Source organism: Takifugu flavidus, chromosome 5, assembly GCF_003711565.1.
Source record: "Takifugu flavidus isolate HTHZ2018 chromosome 5, ASM371156v2, whole genome shotgun sequence".
Classification (NCBI taxonomy): domain Eukaryota; kingdom Metazoa; phylum Chordata; class Actinopteri; order Tetraodontiformes; family Tetraodontidae; genus Takifugu; species Takifugu flavidus.
In genome coordinates, this window is record NC_079524.1 from 14366817 (window position 1) to 14380324 (window position 13508).

The window sequence follows — 13508 nt, forward strand, 5'->3', positions numbered from 1 at the left end:
CCTGGTCGATTCTGGAGCCGAGGACAGTCTGCTGGATCAGGAATTGGCGGTGCAAGCGGACTGTGTGTTGGAACCCCTGCCATCGCCATACACCACTACAGCCTTGGATGGCAGGGTCATCTCCCGCGTCACTCACAAGACGGTTCCTGTCACGCTCATCACCTCGGAACCATTCGGAGCCAATCTCCTACCTGGTGATCCCAGCTTCGAGGACTCTGATGGTACTGGGTTATCCCTGGTTGCGCCGCCATAACCCCCAGATTGACTGGGTACAAGGCAAAGTGGTGAGTTGGAGTTCGCACTGTCACTCTCTCTGCCTCAAATTGGCGCTGACTCCCAGAGTGAGTTCAGCCGCTCCATGCTCCCCACCAACAACCCCCAACCTTTCTGGGGTGCCTGAACAGTACCACGACCTCCGTGAGATGTTTAGCAAGGAGATGGCACTTTCCACCATTGAGCTATTGACCGGGGCATCCCTTCCTCCCGGTCAGCTATACAACTTGTTACGCCCAGAGATGGAGGCCATGGAACGGTACATCGCAGAGTCCCTAGCAGCGGGACATCTGACCGTCCTCTTGGAGCGGGGTTCTTCTTCCTGGAGAAGGACAAGTCTCTCCGGCCATGCATCGATTATCGGGGCTTGAACGACATTTAGAACAAGTACCCCCTGCCGTTGATCTCCTCTGCTTTCATGCCTCTCTAGGATGCACGTGTTTTCACAAAGCTGGATCTCCGGAACACCTACCACCTGGTCCAGATTTGCAAGGAGGGCGAATGAAAGCTGGTGTTCACCCCGTTAGGGCACTTCGACTCACCAAAGCCCCAGCGGTGTTCCAGACCCTGGTGAATGACTTACTCGGGTTTTCTCCTTCAGGTTGTGCACATAGACGACATTCTGATCTTCTTCTGGAGCATGGAGGAACATGTGGCTCATGTGCGGCAGGTCCTGGCGAGACTGTTGGAAAACAGGCTATTCGTCAAGGCTGAGAAGTGCCAGTTCCACGCTAACTCTGTCCCTTTCCTGGGTCTCATCATTCAGGGTGGCAGCGTGAAGGAGGACCCAGAGAAGTTCAGAGCCTTGATGGAATGGCCGATCCCGGCAAACCGGAAGGGGTTCCAACATTTTCTGGGGTTCGCCAACTTCTATCATAGGTTTGTCCGGGATTACAGTAAGGTTGCCTTACCCCTCACAAAACTCACTTCTGTCAACGTGAGCTTCAGCTGGTCATCTGAGGCAGACAAGGCGTTTGTGAAATTAAAGATGTTGTTCTCCACTGCTCCAGTTCTCATCCAACCAGATCCCAGTAAGCAGTTTGTGGTCGAGGTGGACGCCTCGGATGTAGGGGTTGGGGCCGTGCTGTCAGAGTTGAAACAGAGCAGCCCAGTAAAACCCGGCGTGAATCAACAAAAGACACAGACACAGGTAACCCTGCAAGGGAGAGCGAGCAGCAGTTCACTCTGGAACACCCTCCGTCGCTCTGCTGCTCCTCTGCAAACCTCCTTCCTTTATTCACATCAGCTCATTATCCATGTGGAATTTTCACCTCCTCCCAAGATGCTTTTAGGGTTTCAGATAATCTCACAGTAAATCTGGTGCTCTGGACAAGTGTACTAAATCAAGAGAGGTAAAAAAACACTCTGTTTCTTCTTCATGCACTTGGGTACTAAACATACAAATGCATTTAAATGAGAATATAATAATTCTCACATTTCCCTCCTGTTTATCGTTAAATGCATCTAGATTCTCATTATCCTTAATACATCTTTTCACTTTTATGAATTTTAAATATATTACTTCATTTTCCTAGACAATACATTTCTTACACTCAAGAGTTTATTGTGGGTGCAACTTAAAACATTTCAAACAGATCTTTAACATAATGCAGTGCATTAGTCCAATCTTGTGAATCCACTTCTCTTTCATCCAGTAGAGGTCGTTCTTCCACCTGCAGCAAAGCACTAGTAACAGCTAAACCCGCAAGCCGATCAATGCAACCCTGAGCAAGAGGTACTACACAACAAGCTAATATGGCCAATACGATCAGTACTATCCCTATTACTGCCCCTTTCTTGAACAACAATAGGCTGGACTGGACAAGCAACACGAGGCAGATGTACAAGAAGACCCAGAGCAGGATGTACTTCCTGAGGAGACTCAGATCCTTCAACATCTGCAGGAAACTCCTCTGGATGTTCTACCAGTCTGTGGTCGCCAGCATCCTGTCCTACGCTGTGGTGTGCTGGGGGGGAGTGTGACAAAAGCGGACCTCTCCAGGCTGGAGAAGCTGATCAGGCGGGCCAGCTTGGTGGTGGGGATGAAGCTGAAACCTCTGGCGACAGTGGCAGAGAGGAGAACTATTGACAAACTGCGGAGCATCATGGACAATGTCTGCCACCCTCTGCACACTGTCATCCACAGCCAGAGAAGCCTGATCAGCCAGAGGCTGCGCCTCCCCAAGTTCAGGACAAACAGACTGGGGAACTAATTCATCCCCCGAGCCGTCAGACTGTTCAACTCCTCACTGGGGGGGAGGAGGGCCAACAGAAGGACTGGAATAACACTGGAATAACATAATACTGTGACATCCATTCATTTAGTTCATTCATCCATCTATTCATTTATTTACATTTTTATAGTTTTATATTCTATTTTTAATTTATTCTATTTTATTTATTATTCTATTATCTTTAATAGGTTTAATGGTGTGTAATGGTGGTGGGTAATTTTGTACACTGCTGTACGTTTTTTTTGGAGATGCTAATTTCTCTGATGGACACCTCCTAAAGGGATCAATAAAGTACTCAATCAATCAATCAACAGTTTCCTCCATCTTAAAATCATGCTCGTAAATCAGTCTAATAGGGGACTGCCGTCGTCAATCATTGTCTTCTGTAATTTGGTCAGATTCTTCAATGCGCTATCAAGTGGCCATCTGCATCATTTTCTGGGACAAATGTGCAACAGTAATCTCCTACCATCGCGCAAACTCCTCCTCTAGATGCTGTCAATAGATCTAAGGCCATCCTATTCTGCATAGTCATTAATCTCAGCGCAGTCAGTTCTTCTTTAACTCCTTTAAGAGCAACCTTTGTCAAATTGGTAAACACTTTCAGACTGTAATCAACCGTTTCTAATCTTAAATGTGTTCTTTGCCACACCTACCAAAGGAAACAGACTAACAACCTTTTCTCCCTCTGTCCAGTGTTTAAACTCTTGCGGTACATCTGTTCCCCACACTGAGTCATGTGGTTTGAAATCTATATTTAAATCTCTCCTGCGACGTGATTGTGTAACGGTTCTAGCATTAGCAGCATAAATTATGACTGATCACTGAGGTAGACCGAAGCACACACTCCTGACCAGTTTGCTGGTAGGTGAGCATATGCGTTGTGTCCACAAAGCCACCAACCGTTGTTGATCAAATACATGTCATTCTGTCCTGGTGCGCCTTGTGAATAAGTGGAAGTCAATTATAGCCACTTGGGCACGATTGTGTAGTCTTATTAAACATATAGGAATTACAATGATGATCTTGGACACATTCTTCATTGCAGGCTGTATAATTGTAGTTGGTTCGCCTTAGACAGGATGGTCGGTAAATCAGCGTCGCACTTTGTTTCCAATCTGGATCTTTTGTTACCTTGCAGGGTGTATAGATGATCCTGCAAGTGTCAGCATGTAGCGATCCTAGTTGTGTCTAACCTTCTTGCACATAACAGTGTGTGATTACCCGTAATCTGCACGGGGATTTTGTATTTATCAATCTTTCCCGCCATTTCTCTCAGGGGTTCTTGAGTGCAATTTTTACGCATGTACAGTGTTCCATTGATTAATCGAATCCCATGCACTCCCCTTTTGCCCACTCCTACGTGAACATAACCTTTCGGGTCCTTCATTGGTTTGGCGGTTACCCGTGCGGTGTGTATGGAAACCGGGATCATTGAGCATACATAGAAATTTGAATGGTTTTGGGTGCACGCCATGAAGTTAGCATAGCGCCATTATGTGTTTAAACTGTAAATATGTGGCGATTCTCTACTTGGATGTAACCCTGAATGTTCTAAGTGGTTGACTATAGTACATTTTGTACGTGCATGTTGGCTATTTCGCTCTAAAGTAATATTCTGTCCCTGATTACCTCCCTCCTGTTGGAAGTTCCAAAGGCCGAAACTCACAAGTCCTGCCGCCACAGCATTCACCACAACCAGGAAGAACAACTTAATTTCTTTTTCTCCTCTTCTCAGGTTTTGACGGGGTTCAGCTGTTGCTGGACCTATACAGGCAGTCAGCCGTTTACAGACAAACCGTCACTGCTCCCTCGTTTTCACCTGGAAGTGTCCGTTGTTTCTTACAGTGGGAAAGATGTACCCACAAGGGCCGTTCCGCTATCCGCACAGCTGTAGATGTCTTCAACAGGATCTGGAACGGACCTTCCCAGCGTGGGTCACTCCACTTAACTCTTTGAATGCGCTTCACCCACACATAATCTCCCACGTCAACACTGTTATCTTCTTCCTGGGGAGGCAAAGGCATATCTGGCAGATTATTCATTCTTTGAACATCTTTTTCTTGCAGCACTTTTCTCATAATCTGCAACTGTCATTACTACTTCATCATCTCCTGTCTTGTTGGAAAGGAGGTAAGACGTAAGGTCTACACACATCACTTCAAATGGTGACAATCCTGTGGTTGCATGCGGTGTGATATGCATCCAAAATTTCACTAAATCTAGACAATAAATCCATGATTTTCCTGTTTCATCCATGCATCTTCTTAACCTTGACTTAATTGTGCCATTTGCTCTCTCTACGAGGCCTGCACTCTGTGGATGATATGAGCAATGATTCTTTAAAACTAATGTTAAATATTTGTCCTATCCTGTCAATTATTTCATTCACAAAATGTGATCCATTGTCACTCCAAATGAATTTTGGAACCCCAAATCTAGGTATTATTTCTCTACATAGCGCTTTTGATGCTGTTACTGCGTCTGCTTTTGATGTAGGAAAAACTTCAATACATCTAGTAAAAGGATCAATTAACACTAAGCAATATTTCTTTCCTCCACAGGGACTAAGTTCAATGTAATCCATACAAATTGTGTGAAAAGGATAGGATGGTATAGGTGTTTTACCTTTCTGTGGCTTAATACCTCCCTGAGGACTATGCTTCAAACAAATCGGACATGCTAAACAAAATTTTTTAGAGTAAGATGGAAATCCTATTACATAGAACTGATTGTACTACCTTCACCATCCCTCCTGTTGAGACACTGTAAGGCCCATGGCTCACAATAACCACCCATCTATGTATACATATTTCTTGGCAATACAGGTTTTCCATCAGGCATTGTGTAAATTCCATTCACTATCTTACCACTGTTTTTTCCACTGTTTTTCTGTCTTGCTGCTGTGTGTTTGCATGTCTCTCAGAAATTGTCACGATTAAATTTGGAATTCCGCTATTAATAGAAATATTTGTCTCTCTGTGGCTTCCTTCACGGTTTCATCCGCAAAGTTGTTGCCCAATGTGGTGCTATCGTCCCCTTTTTTGTGTGCAGCACATTTACATACTGCGACAGCTGTTGGTAACAGAATTGCAGACAGTAGCCTGTTAAGCAAGTCTCCATGTGTTATTTTCTTTCCTGTATTTGTTACCATGCCTCTATTTTTCCACTGATTTGCAAATATGAATCGTGTAGAGTGTGCATACTGGCTATCTGTATAAATGTTTACAGTTTTCCCTTTCATCAATTCACAAGCTCTGATTAGTGCAACTAACTCTGCTGCCTGTGCAGAGTAGTATGGTGGTAAGGCTTTTGCTTCCAGTACCGTGTCTTTTGTGACAATAGTGCAGTTATCTTGTCGCGGCAGTAGGTGCGGAAGATGGCCACCCTCTCCTGGTAGTCCGCGGGCAGCCGCTGCGCAACAGTTGTCCTCGTGTGTATGGAGAGATGCCGCCTCCTCATAAAGCGAAAACACTAAGATTGCGCAATTTCCATTTTCAGCCGCATATTCGATGTCCTGCAGTTTAAAGTAAGCCTCATTCATACGCGTCTCGCTTGACCGGCGCCATTTTAGGGGATCCTTACGCATAGGTGTGCCGCTAATCGATTGGCGGAGCGTTTACCGTAGTGCACCCACCGAAGGCGCACAGCAGATTTTGGAACTCAGTCCACACACAAGGCGCACCATATTATAAGGCGCACCGTTGATTTTTGAGAAAATCTCAGTGTTTTAGGTGCGCCTTATATTCGTGAAAATACGGTAGTTGTATATCGGCCCCCTGTTGGGGGGCTGACTTATGGTGTTGAGGTAGAACATGTGGCAGTGTTCCCTCAGAACCCACTCCTGTCAGATCATTCTTTGATCACTTTTACATTTATGATTAAGGATTGTTCTATGTGCAGAACTCAGTCTTACTATAGCAGATGTCTTTCAGATAATGCTGTAGCTAAGTTTAAGGAAGTGGTCCCTGTGCTGATCCCAGGACCACCATGTGTTTCCCCAGGGATCAATCATTATAATCTTAGCCCTGCAGAGTTTGACTCTATTGCTGAAGGTGCAGCAACATCACTGAGAATCATGCTTGATTCTGTTGCCCCCCTGTAAAAGAAAATAGTAAATCAGAGGAAGTGTGCCCCATGGTATAATTCACACATTAGGACCCTCAAGCAGAAAGTGCGAAGACTAGAAAGAAAGTGGCATTTTTGTGAAATAGATAGCTATCATGTAGCCTGGAAAGACTGTCTATTAGTTTACAAAAAGGCTCTCCGTAAGGCTAGAACAGCTTATTTTTCTTCTTTAATTGAAGAAAACAAGAACCACCTCAGGTTTCTTTTCAGAACTGTGGCTAAATTAACCAAGGATCACAGTGTTTTAGATCCACGTATCCCTTCTTCCCTTAGTGGTGAAGACTTCATAAGCTTCTTCACTGATAAAGTTCTAGCTATCAGAATAAAAGCTAACCAGGCCATCCCAACAACTGGACCATCACCAGATTGTGGGAACATACAGGTTCTCTAACGAGCCCTTAAACTCCTTCAGCCCTATATATTGTTCTGAGGCGTCTTCGCTAATTCAGAAATCAAAGTCCCCCACGTGTCTTTTAGATCCCATCCCAACACACCTGTCGAAGGATGTTCTACCAATGATAGACAGTTCTATCCTGGACAAGATCAGTTGTTCTTTAGTGACAGGTTATGTACCCCCAGTCCTACAAGGCGACAGTGATTAAGCCGTTGCTTAAAAAACCATCTCTAGATCCCGATGTACTAGCAAAATATAGGCCGATATCCAACCTTCCTTTTATCTCTAAAATTCTTGAGAAGGTTGTGGGGACTCAGTTACTGGAGCACCTGCAGAGAAACAGCCTGTTTGAGAGGCTTCAGTCAGGCTTTAGAGCTCATCACAGCACAGAAACAGCACTTCTTAAAGTTACTAATGATCTTCTTATAGCTTCAGATCATAGACTGGTTTCTATGGTGGTTCTGTTGGACCTCAGTGCTGCTTTTAACACAGTTGATCACAGCATCCTGTTACAGAGACTGGAACATGTGATTGGGATCAAAGGGACAGCACTAGACTGGTTTAGATCGTATTTATCAGATACATACCAGTTTGCTCATGTCCATGGTGTTCCCTCTTCATACAGTAGGGTTAGCCATGGAGTTCTGTACTTGGACCAATCCTTTTCACCTTGTACATGCTTCCCTTAGGAAACATTATTCGGCAGCATGGGATAAATTTTCATTGTTATGCTGATGACACTCAGCTTTATTTATCCATGAAACCAGAGGAGACAGAGAAGTTAGTGAAGCTCCAGACCCGTCTTAAAGACATAAAGTCGTGGATGTCTTCAAATTTCCTCCTCCATAACTAAGGAAAAACTGAGGTCATGGTGTTTGGCCCTGAACTTCTCAGGGATAGATTAGATCACATGATCACTCTAGATGGTATCTCATTATCATCTTGTCTCTGTGAGGAATCTTGGAGTAACTTTTGATCAAAATCTCTCCTTCAACTCACATTAAAACAGTCTCTAGAAGTGCCTTTTTTCACCTGAGGAACATCACAAGGATTAGGAAACTACTGCTGAAAAGGTAGTTCATGCATTTGTTACTTCCAGGCTGGACTATTGTAATTATTATCAGGGTGTCCAAACAACTCTTTAAGAAGCCTCCAGCTGATCCAAAATGCTGCAGCCAGAGTTCTGGCAGGTATTGACAAAAGAGATCACATAACTCCTGTACTGGCGTCTCTCCATTGGCTGCCCGTTAAATTGAGAATAATTTTTAAAACCCTTCTTTTGACCTACAAGGTCCTCAGAGGCCTAGCTCCATCCTACTTGGAGGAGCTAGTGACACCTTACCAGCCCAATAGACCGCTCCGCTCTCATAACGCTGGTCTACTTGTGGTTCCCAGAGTCTCTAGGTGTAGAATGGAGGGCCGAGCATTTAGCTACCAGGCCCCCCTGCTATGGAACCAGCTCCCTGTCCAGGTACGGGAGGCTGACTCCATCTCTGCTTTAGTCTAAATTAGTCTTAATACCTACCTCTTTGAAAAAGCTTATTGTTACTAATTCTGTAGTTCCAGTTACTATCATAGACAGACTAATTATCATACTTAAGGGGTCATCTAATCATTAGGTTAACATCTTAGTCATGCTGCTATAGGCCGAGGCTGCCGGGGTCCAGAAACATGATCACCTAACAGGCCTCTGTCACCACACTGGGTCATGGTTTCCTCTCCTCTCCTCATCAAGTCGACTTGTGATGCTGTTTCTTGTGTAGTTTGTCTGTCCCCCCCCTTCTGTATTCATTTACAGGTATCGCCGCCTTCCGAGCTGCATAATGACCTCCGACCCCGTTGACCCACTCAACCGGCAGCTTACTCAATATAATGTATTTTTGTATGTATTTCTATGCTATATGCCCATCCTCTCCTCTCCCCTCCTCTGCTACCTATTCTATCCTCTACCTGTCCTCCCCCTTCTCTCTCTCTACCCAGCCTGTCATCAGCAGGAGGTTCCCCCTACATGAGCCTGATCCTGCTCAAGGTTTCTTCCTGTTAAAGTGGAGTTTTTTCTTGCCACTGTTGCTTGTCTGGGGTTAGGCCCTGGGATTCTGTAAAGTGCCTTGAAACAATTTTGATTGTAAAAACACGCTATATAAATAAAGATTGATTTGATTTGTGAAGGACTATGGCTTTAAATTGGCTTTAGAAGAGTGGCGACACCTGCTGGAGGGGGCCGAACAACCCTTTGTAGTCTGGACCGACCACAAAAATCTCACCTACATCCAGTTGGCAAAGAGGCTGAATTCCCGTCAGGCCAGGTGGGCACCGTTCTTTACATGATGACCTCCGGCCCCGCTGACCCGTTGTATCGTGTATTTTTGTGTGTGTTTCTGTGCTCTGTGCCTCTCCTCTCCTCTGCCCTCCCTCTCCTTCTCCTCACCCTAAAAACAATGTTTATTAGTTTCCCTAGGAGGCACTGTTTGAAATGTGCAGAATACCCTTTTTTTCATATGAACAGGCCAAAATCAACTTAACTCACACCAGGCTTGGTGGACCCTGTTCCTGGGTTGGTTCAACTTTAATTTCACATTTCAACCACAGCAATCAGAAACCAGATGCTTTGGCATGCCAGTTCATCCCGCTTGAGGAAGAGGAGAAGGCTGTGGACACCATCCTAACACAACCATACTCATTATTTTGGATTGGTTTTCTAAGGCAACTTGTTCCCCTTTCCTAAACTCCCGTACATCTTGGAAACTACAGACCTGCTAGTCCAGCATGTGCTCTGCTTACAACCTTCCCGAAGATATCATATCCAACTGTGGTCCCCAATTCTCTGGAAGGCTTTCTTTTAGTCCTTCTGTCATGGACCAAACAGTAAGAAAAATAGGAAAACAAAGTTTTCATTGAATATTAAAAGTTGTTATTTCCCCAAAGGAGAGTCTTAAACAATTTAAATCAAAATTTAAAATCTGGACCTAAAAAAAGAGGACAAGAAACAAAATAAAACTCAAAATCAAAACCCCCAAAAGATTAAATACAAAAATACATGTGAAAATCGTAGTAACCCAAGTCTCCCTGACCTGACATCAGTCTAATAGTTTGGCCAGAGGGGAAGGTAACAATATTTAAGCCACCTCTTTTTCTGCCCCAGGAAAGACCTTCCACCAGCATGATAACTTAAAAGACAATAGAAAAAAACAAGAAGCAAAACAACAGAAAATAAATAAACCCATTTAAACAATGCAAAGTTAGAATAATTAATGGATTACAATGTAATGCTTAAAGTGCAAATCAAATATTTATAATGCAAAATGCAAGCAAAATGTCTGGAGTGTGTGCAATTGCAACTAAAACTGACTAAATGAAATTATGAGATGTGTGTACCATATTACCAACACTGTTTGACTGTGGCCTTCACACCTTGGATACCACTTGTAGTCTCACCTCTGGGTATCATCCCCAGCCCAATGGCCAGGCAGAATGAGCAAACCAGGACATGGAGCCCTGGGCTGCGTGACATCACATCTCCCTGGTCCACTCCCATGCCATGGGTGGAAAATTCCATTCAGTGCTAGATATATTGTGCATGTTACTGTCTGTCCTAGCACCAAAGCAGCATTTCCTGGTTTTTCTCTTTCCAGTGCCAGAGAGGCAGTTTCCTGCAGTGTCCAAAATACTCACTATTCATACGCCTTGGTCAAAATTGGTGGGCCCGTCCCTAAAATGGGTACCACCCCGTGAGAATAGTAGCACCTTGAGGGGATTCGATAGCGTGATTATTGCACATTTGCCTCAGGCAATGCACAATAAAAGGCCACTCTAAAATGTGTAGTTTTATCACACAGCACAATGCCACAGATGTAGTTTTGAGGGATGCTGAAAACAGCTCTGACTATCTACCATAGCTGTTGCCCATTTCAGAGACTATGGTAGTACATCCAACTGAACCTCAGACCCACTTCGGACAGACTGAGAACACTGGCCCCAGACCTCTCCATCCTGCATCGTTGGAGACCAGCCAATTTGACAGCTGTTGCAACAATTAATTTGCATAACCAAAGAATAACTGCATAAACTGTCTCACAGAATCTCATCTGCATACCGGTCATCCTTAGTGGGGTCTCGACCTATCTGCAGGTAATCAACTTGTGTAGGCTCACATTTGATGGCTTCTGGTACTTTTGAGAGGAGTTCTCTTCAAGGATTGATCCCAGTTTTCATTATAGAGAGATAGCATGATAGCATGGCAGATAGCATGTATATGCATCATGTGGGTGAACATATTGCTGATGTCATTGTTGTGGATTGAGTGACACACTGATGTGTTGTGGTTATGGTATGGGCAGGTATTTGTTTAGGACAAAAAACACACATGCATTTTATTGATGGCATTTTGAATGCAAAGAAATGGCCTAATGTGCAATTCATCCACCAGTATCACCTCATGTTGCAGCATCATAATGCACGGCCTCATGTTGCAAAGGTCCTACATGATTCCTGGAAGCTGAAACCATTCCTTTTGCCATCCCATGGCCAGCATACTCACCAGACATGTCACCTATTGGGCATATTTGGGATGCTGTGAACTGGCCTATTCAACAGCGTGTTCCAGTTCTTGCCATTGTTGAGAAACTTCACACAGCTATTGAGGATTGCTCCAACGAGAGGATTAGGCCAAGGATTTGACCAACATTCTATATGCCACAATCAACAACCTGATCAACTCTTTGCGAAGGAGAAGTCTTGATACACTCCGTGAAGGAAATGGTGGTCCCACCAGATACTGATACTGGTTTTTTGGCCCCTAATTCAGTAAAACTGCACATTTTAGATTAGATTAGATTAGATTCAAAGTAGAGTGAGCTTTTACCACGGCTAGCCCAAGGCAGACCTGTGAGGTAGATGGATCATCTCAGCAAAGGAGAAGGACTCACACAGATTTAAACAGATGTGTGAACAATGTTTCAGAGAAATAGTGTTGGGATCCAGGATTCCAGGTTGTGTTTGGTTTTTCCTGCAAGGGGCGTGGAGGAGTCAATATTGGCAACAGCTGGCGCTGCAGGCAGGCACACCTGCCGGCAATTTCCATCAGGCCACCTATTTAAGGAGGGAGCGCCTGCCTACCAGTGCTGGAGTGTTTTGGTGTCTTCGCTGCTTGTTTGAGGACTCCATGTTGTCCTGCTGGACGAGTGAATGCGCAGAACCCAACTTCTGTATTGGTGCTCTGCTGGAGCTCTCTGTGCGCCCCGAAAGATTGAAGTAGTGCTTCCCTGCAGTCCAGGAGGACTGCCAGTTTGAGTTTGTTAAATAAAACCTATTCTTGGACTTTTTATCACTGCGTTCTTGCCTGCTTTCGTGTCCTGTAAAAACCCAACCCACAACAAAATAGGGCCTTTCGCTTTTTGAGTTTAGCTCACAGAAAATGGAAGCAAAGATGAAAAACTATTGCATATATATTTTTTTGTTCATTGTATTTTTAAACTTCATATATTTAAAAAAAAAAAAAAAGGATTACAGTACTGACATGTGTATTGTGTTTATATTTTGTTCAGTGTATGTACATGTTCACTTGAAAATAATGTGGGGTTGATATAAATACAATTATATTTTGTAAGTGAACAATAATGTCCACTGAATAGCTGTGTTTTTGTCAAAGAAGGTCACATGACATGATAACCAATTAATGCAAAATTTTACTGGTCTGAAAAGGGACATAAAAAAATACTAGCAGGTATATAAACGGAAATACAAACAACTTTTCAACAACCCTTTTTAAATAAAAGAGAAGCTTTAAAGGCTTGGCTTATGGAATATGTCTTCATATATGTTTCCATATGCTTACCCTGCAACATCCTGGTGTTTGATATAGACAGAAATTTATGTAATACACACACGGTAAAATGATTTATTAAAAGTAGGGGGCTGGCTGGGGGGTTGTTAAATCAATGGTGCTCCCCCAAGTCTCAGTCAGCAGAGAGTTAAAACACTGTTAAACTCCAGTCAAGCGGATGTTCTCTCTAACCATTTGCCCACCCCGACACCCTCTTGTGCATTCATTGATTTTTTTTATTTAGCTTCCAGCATTTATGTGTCTTCCAGTTGCACAGCAAATGCACCAAGTTTCTGCAGCCTGTCAGCACATAAATCAGGCCCATTGAGCCTCAAGTGTGCAGAGAGCATCGTGCTAATAGAATAAAACTTTTATTTACTCCTGCTTTCACAGATGAGAGAAGGTTTGAAACAGTACATGGTTTATATGACCAGGAGAATATGAATTTTTTGGAGGGGGGGGGTTCTAGGAATTTAGAGTAGTATGTATGAGTTTACCAGTGACAACAGTGAATGGAGGCAGAATTACAGCTTGCTTCAACTTCAAAGTCTAGCTTTGTGCAGTTAAAATGTGTAAACTAGCTCAAATTTTAGCACATTACCAACCGTTTTTTTCAGGACTGCCGAGGTTTTTGACGAATCAGACATCTCAAACAAGC